Raw genomic sequence first — 6,306 nt, 5'->3', positions numbered from 1 at the left:
CTCCAGCCAAACTGGCCTGGAGAAAAATTGTTTCCTGATCCCAAAGTGGCAATCACCATTTCCCTGGGTATGTAAGAAAGGGCCATGAGAACTAAGCACTGAGACAACCCATCCTGCCCTCCCTCTCATGATCTGCCTCAGTTCACAGAATCAGCCTTGCTGTCCCATGGCCATCTAGCCTCTGTTTGAAAACCTCCAAAGAAGGAGAGCCCACCATCTCCTCCAGTGAGGAACCACTCTAACTGTCAGGAAGTTCTTCCTAATGTTTAGCCGAAAACTCTTCTGATTTAATTTCAACCCATTGGTTCTGGTCCAGCCTTCTGGGGCAACAGAAAACAACTCCGCACCATCCTCTAGATGACAGCCCAAGTACTTGAAGACGGTTATCCTATCCCCTCTCAGTCATCTCCTCTCCCGGCTAAACATGCCCAGCTCCTTCCGCCTTTCCTCCTAGGACTTTGTCTCCAGACCCCTCACCATCTTCCTTGCCCTCCTCTGGACACGTTCCAGCTTGTCTATATCCTTCTTAAATTGTGGTGCCCAAAACTGAACACAATACTCTAGGTGAGGTCTAACCAGAGCAGAGTAAAGCGATACCATCACATCTCGTGATCTGGACACTATACGTCTGCTGATACAACCCAAAATCGCATTAGCATTTTTAGCAACCACATTACACTGCTGACACATGTTCAGTGTGTCACATGTTCTACTAGATCCTTTTCACACATAATACTGCCAAGACAGGTCTCCCCCAACCTACAATTATGCATTTGATTTTTTCCTACCTAAATGCAGAACTTTACATTTATCCCCACTGACATTCATTTTATTTGTTTTACCCCAGTTTTGCAGCCTGTCAAGATCATTCTGTGTCCTGACTCTGTCTTCTACCGTATTTGCTACCCTTCCCAATTTAGCCACAGAGCAGGCAAAATGTGAGGGAAATGGATATCGGCTGCGAGGCATTTGCGAGCTATTTTGCAGAGAAAGTCTTGGCGCTCCGCCGCGACCTCCCCGCTACAATTGATACAGTGAGCGAACTTGAGGCCCCTTGCACGTCTTTGGAGCCGGGTTTAGCGAGTTTCTGCCCACTCAGCCTGGAAGAAGTTGACAGACTGCTTGTGGCGGTACGCCCAACCTCATGCAACCTTGATCCGTGCCCCTCTTGGCTCATTAAAATGGGGCGCGAGGGGTTCCGAGGTGCCCTACGGAAGATTATTAACAAGTCCCTCCTTGAGGGGCGGTTCCCTGGGGCACTCAAGGAAGCGATGGTCCGGCCTCTCTTAAAAAAACCATCTCTGGACCCGGCCGAATTGGCCAACTATCGTCCAACTTGCCCTATTTGGGCAAGGTGATAGAGAGAGCGGTGGCGGCACAGCTACAGGCATTTCTGGATGACGCTTCTGTCCTCGATCCCCACCAGTCCGGGTTTCGCCCTGGTCATGGGGTGGAGACGGTACTGGTCGCGCTGACTGATGATCTCCGTAGGCATCTGGATCGAGGCGGAGTGGCGGCACTGGTGTTGTTAGATCTGTCGGCCGCTTTTGATACGGTCGACCATCAGTTGCTGGTCCACCGCCTCACCGACGTAGGGATTCAGGGGCTTGCCCTTCAATGGCTGGTCTCTTTTCTCCAAGGTCGGGGACAAAGGGTGGCGATAGGGGATCAGCGGTCCCAGAGGTGGGCCCTGGAATGTGGCGTTCCTCAGGGGGCAGTGCTGTCCCCGATGCTGTTTAACATCTATATGCGTCCTCTTGCCCAGATTGCCCGGAGTTGTGGGCTGGGGTGTCATCAATATGCTGATGACACCCAGCTATATCTGATGTTGGGCGGCCGGTCGGACTCCACTCCAGATGACTTGCACAGGGCGTTACAGGCTGTGGCTGGGTGGCTCAGGCTGAGTCAGCTGAAATTAAACCCGGCAAAGACAGAGGTCCTGGGGCTGAGTCGGATCGGTTCGGGGTTGGGGCTCCCTCTCCCGGCCTTCGATGGGACGCCTTTGGTGCCAGTGTCAGAGGTTAGGAGTTTGGGGGTGCTCCTGGACTCCTCATTAACAATGGAGGCCCAGGTAGCAGCCACTGCCAAGTCGGCATTTTAACATCTTCGGCTGGCAAGGCAGTTGGTTCCCTTCCTTGACCGGAATGACTTGGCCACGGTGATCCATGCGACGGTTACCTCAAGGTTAGACTACTGTAACACTCTCTACATGGTGCTGCCTTTGTCGCAAATTCGGAAGCTGCAACTAGTGCAGACTAGCCAGGCTGTTGATGGATCTTCCTAGACGAGATCACATCCGGCCTGCGCTGAAAGCGCTGCACTGGTTGCCAATAGCGTACCAGGTTCGCTTCAAAGTGCTGGTTATTACCTTTAAAGCCCTATATGGTCAGGGACCAGCCTACCTAAGGGACCGCCTTACCCCACACGTTCCCCCAAGGGCACTACGGTCGGGGAGCCGGAACTTAACCATGACCAAGAACAGGGCATTTTCGGTGGCGGCTCCTATCTGGTGGAATGAGCTCCCAGAGGAGATCAGGGCTCTGCGGGACCTAGTACAGTTCCACAGAGCCTGCAAGACGGAGCTCTTCCGCCAGGCTTTCGAATAGGAGCCGCCACCACCACCAGTATACCACCAACGCATCAGTATACCATCGACGCCCTGGAGGACATCTGGATATGGGCATGGATTACCAAAGCCCAAAATACTCTTTTTTGCATCATGGGCGAGAATGGGACGTTTAGAGGACTGCCATCTTGTTTTTAGATAGCTTTGCCTCAGATAGGTTATAAATTATGATGTAATTTTAATATTTTGTATTGTTTTTACTGTTTTATTAGCTACATGCTGTTAGCCGCCCTGAGCCTTCGGGGAGGGCGGGATATAAATGTAAATAATAAATAAATAAATAAATCTGCGTTGATAAAGATGTTGAACAAAACAGGTCCCAGGACAGATCCTTGAGGCACTCCATTTGTCATTCCTCTCCAGGAAGATGAGGAACCATTCACAAGCACTCTTTGGGTGTGATCTGTCAACCAGTTACAGATCCACTTAACAGTAATAGGATCCAAACCACATTTTTTCCAATTTGTCAACAAGAATATTATGTGAAACCTTATCAATAGCCTTACTGAAATCAAGATAAACTATGTCTACAGCATTCCACTAATCCAGCAAGGCAGTAACTTTCTAAAAAAAAAGAGATAAGGTTAGTCTGACATGATTTGTTCTTGAGAAACCCATGCTGGCTCTTAGTAATTACAGCCATCCTTTCTGTATGCTCAAGGACTGTCCGGTTGATTATTTGTTCTAAAACTTTCCCAGGTATAGATGTCAAGCTGTCGGGTCGGTAGTTACCCAGATTCATCAGGTATCTGATGAAGTGTGTGTGCACACGGAAGCTTATACCCAGAATTAAACTTTGTTGGTCTTAAAGATGCCCCTGGATTCCAACTTTGTTCTGTTGCTTCAGACCAACCACCTGAAATGGTTGTTTGGTTTTGGTTGGTCCTAATAAAAGGTATTATGTGGAATGGATTCTATTCTCTGCGGAATGCCTTTGTGTAGAAATTTCAAAGGCTACAAACTGACTGCACAGAGCTGATCTTTGGGGGGGGGGGGAGAATATCCAGACGTTATGCAGCCAATGTGTACCAGCCTTGAGTTTTTAAAGTTGGTGAGGCATATTCTATCCAAGGTGCTGGCCTTGACTTCCAGGTGCCGGCACGGCGAGAACGGTTGACACCGGGAAGCTCTCCCATGTGCCGGCCGGATCGACATTTTTATAGAGGAGTTTGGGGGCTCCCAAACTCCACTTCATCAGGTATCTGATGAAGTGTGTGTGCACACGGAAGCTTATACCCAGAATTAAACTTTGTTGGTCTTAAAGATGCCCCTGGATTCCAACTTTGTTCTGTTGCTTCAGACCAACCACCTGAAATGGTTGTTTGGTTTTGGTTGGTCCTAATAAAAGGTATTATGTGGAATGGATTCTATTCTCTGCGGAATGCCTTTGTGTAGAAATTTCAAAGGCTACAAACTGACTGCACAGAGCTGATCTTTGGGGGGGGGGGGAGAATATCCAGACGTTATGCAGCCAATGTGTACCAGCCTTGAGTTTTTAAAGTTGGTGAGGCATATTCTATCCAAGGTGCTGGCCTTGACTTCCAGGTGCCGGCACGGCGAGAACGGTTGACACCGGGAAGCTCTCCCATGTGCCGGCCGGAGCAACGATTTTTATAGAGGAGTTTGGGGGCTCCCAAACTCCACTGAGCTCCCCGAAGAGGAGCACAGTGCAAGGGGCTCGATTGGGACTCCCTGCAAGCAGCAGCAAGCGGGTGGGAGTCCTTTGATCACCCCAAGGCAATAACCGATTGTGAGTGCCCATGCCAGGCATGGGCGCGAAGCTGTGACCACCCGAGTGAGAGGGAGAAGCAGAAAACTTCAACTGAACTGCTTAAAAACACCAACACCGTGAGTAAATGTACAAGCAACAACATCAGAGACTCCCCATTGATCAAGCCCCCTTTAAATCTATTGAAAACACAAAGGATTAGAAGGGTGAAGAATTTCTTCCCTTCCCCCCCTCTTTCTTCAAGCGGCTAAGAAAAGAGCTGAAAGCGTTCTGTAAGATGGCTTGGGCAAAAGAAGAGAAGGTCTGAAAACAAAACTCAAATAAAAAAAATTTTTGGTTACGTTTTTTATTTTATATCTAACAAAGACAAACAACAAACAGACAACATATATTACAAACAAGTTGGGAGTTCATATTTATCTTATTACATCTGTTTTGTTACCTCCTACAGTACCTAAATACATGTTAAGTAATTTTTCCACCAAAACCATTTGTATATGAGTTTTGCTTTGTTTAAGAATATAAGATTATATTCTGTCCATTTTATGTCACTATTTGTTCACTTAACATAATCATCTAACCATTTGTAAAATCTTGACAATATATTTTGAAATCTTTCTTCTCCTTGTTCTCTCAAAAATAAAGTCAGTTTGGTCCATGTCTGCTGTTTCAAGAGTTTTGTTTATCATTTCTTCTTTTGATGGTACTTCTCCAGTATTTGATGGTACTTCTCCAGTATTTAGCATATAATATTCTTGCTGTGGTGTGGTCAATATGTGTATGATAAGATAAAAGTCTTGTTTTTTTACAATTTTCTCATCTTATGTTCAGTAAAAATAATTCAGGTGTAAAAGATATGATATATTCTAAGATTTTTTGCAACATTTTGTGAATTTATGAGCAATACTTTTTAAGATTTTGTTCCCAGGGGCTGTCATTCCACTCTGTGCCCTGTCATCCAGTCCCAGAATACTTCCGCTTCTCCATGGAGCTATCGTCCCACTTTGCAACTTGTCATTGCAGTCCTAGAGCACAGATTCTGTTCTCAGGGGCTGTCATTCCACTCTACGCCCTGTTATGCAAGTCCAGAATACTTTTGCTATTCCCAGAGGCTGTCATTCCAGCCTCAGAACACATCTCCTACCCCCAGGGACTGTCATTCCACTCTGGTGCCTGTCATTCCAGTCCCAGAGTAGTCTATCTGGGCCCAGAGACCTTAATGGAGAGTCCAGTCTGCATTTTCATTTTCATCCAATTTTAATTGGATTTTAACATATAGGACAAGAAAATATAAGGGTAGGAATGGTACAGGGTATGGGATAAGACATATAGGAGAATTCCATCAAATTTATATAATAACTGTTACAAGTTTTCAGTTGTAGTTCTATTTCTTTGTAGAATTACTAAAGCTAGCATCACTTAGCCAGATTTAAATCTTTTGTTATGTTTCCTGACAATTTCATATAGTTCAAGTTGAAGTCTCTCCAAATTTATATTATATATATTCATTGTTCTTGGTTTTCGAAGTTTCTTTCCACCCAGTCATAAAATAGTGTCCACTTGCTTTTCCCAATTTGTTTACTACTGTTCTTCAGCGGGTTTGACAGTATATCCATTTCTGCTGTTTCAAGTTTTTTTGGCAAAAGCTCATTTTCCGTTGGTATCTCTGGTCCATTCCACATTTTCTTTGCAACTCTTCCTGTGTTTTAATGTAGTTCAATGGAGCCCATGCAAGCCAATTGGCATCCCTGGCTCTCATTATTTCCAGTGTGCTTTCAAGCCTCTCCCATTGGTTCCAATGGGCAATCCTGTCATTCCTTTTAGTACATTTATTAATGGGGTATAATTTCTCCAAAGCACTTGCGGTCCTGTTGATTTCAATGGGAAAAAGCTCATGTTTAATTTAATGGCACCTGGTATTTTTGGCCACTGTGTGACAGAGTGTTGGACT

Source organism: Gekko japonicus, unplaced genomic scaffold (assembly GCF_001447785.1).
Source record: "Gekko japonicus isolate JY-2015 unplaced genomic scaffold, Gekko_japonicus_V1.1 scaffold446, whole genome shotgun sequence".
Classification (NCBI taxonomy): domain Eukaryota; kingdom Metazoa; phylum Chordata; class Lepidosauria; order Squamata; family Gekkonidae; genus Gekko; species Gekko japonicus.
This window is presented reverse-complemented; position numbering follows the sequence as displayed.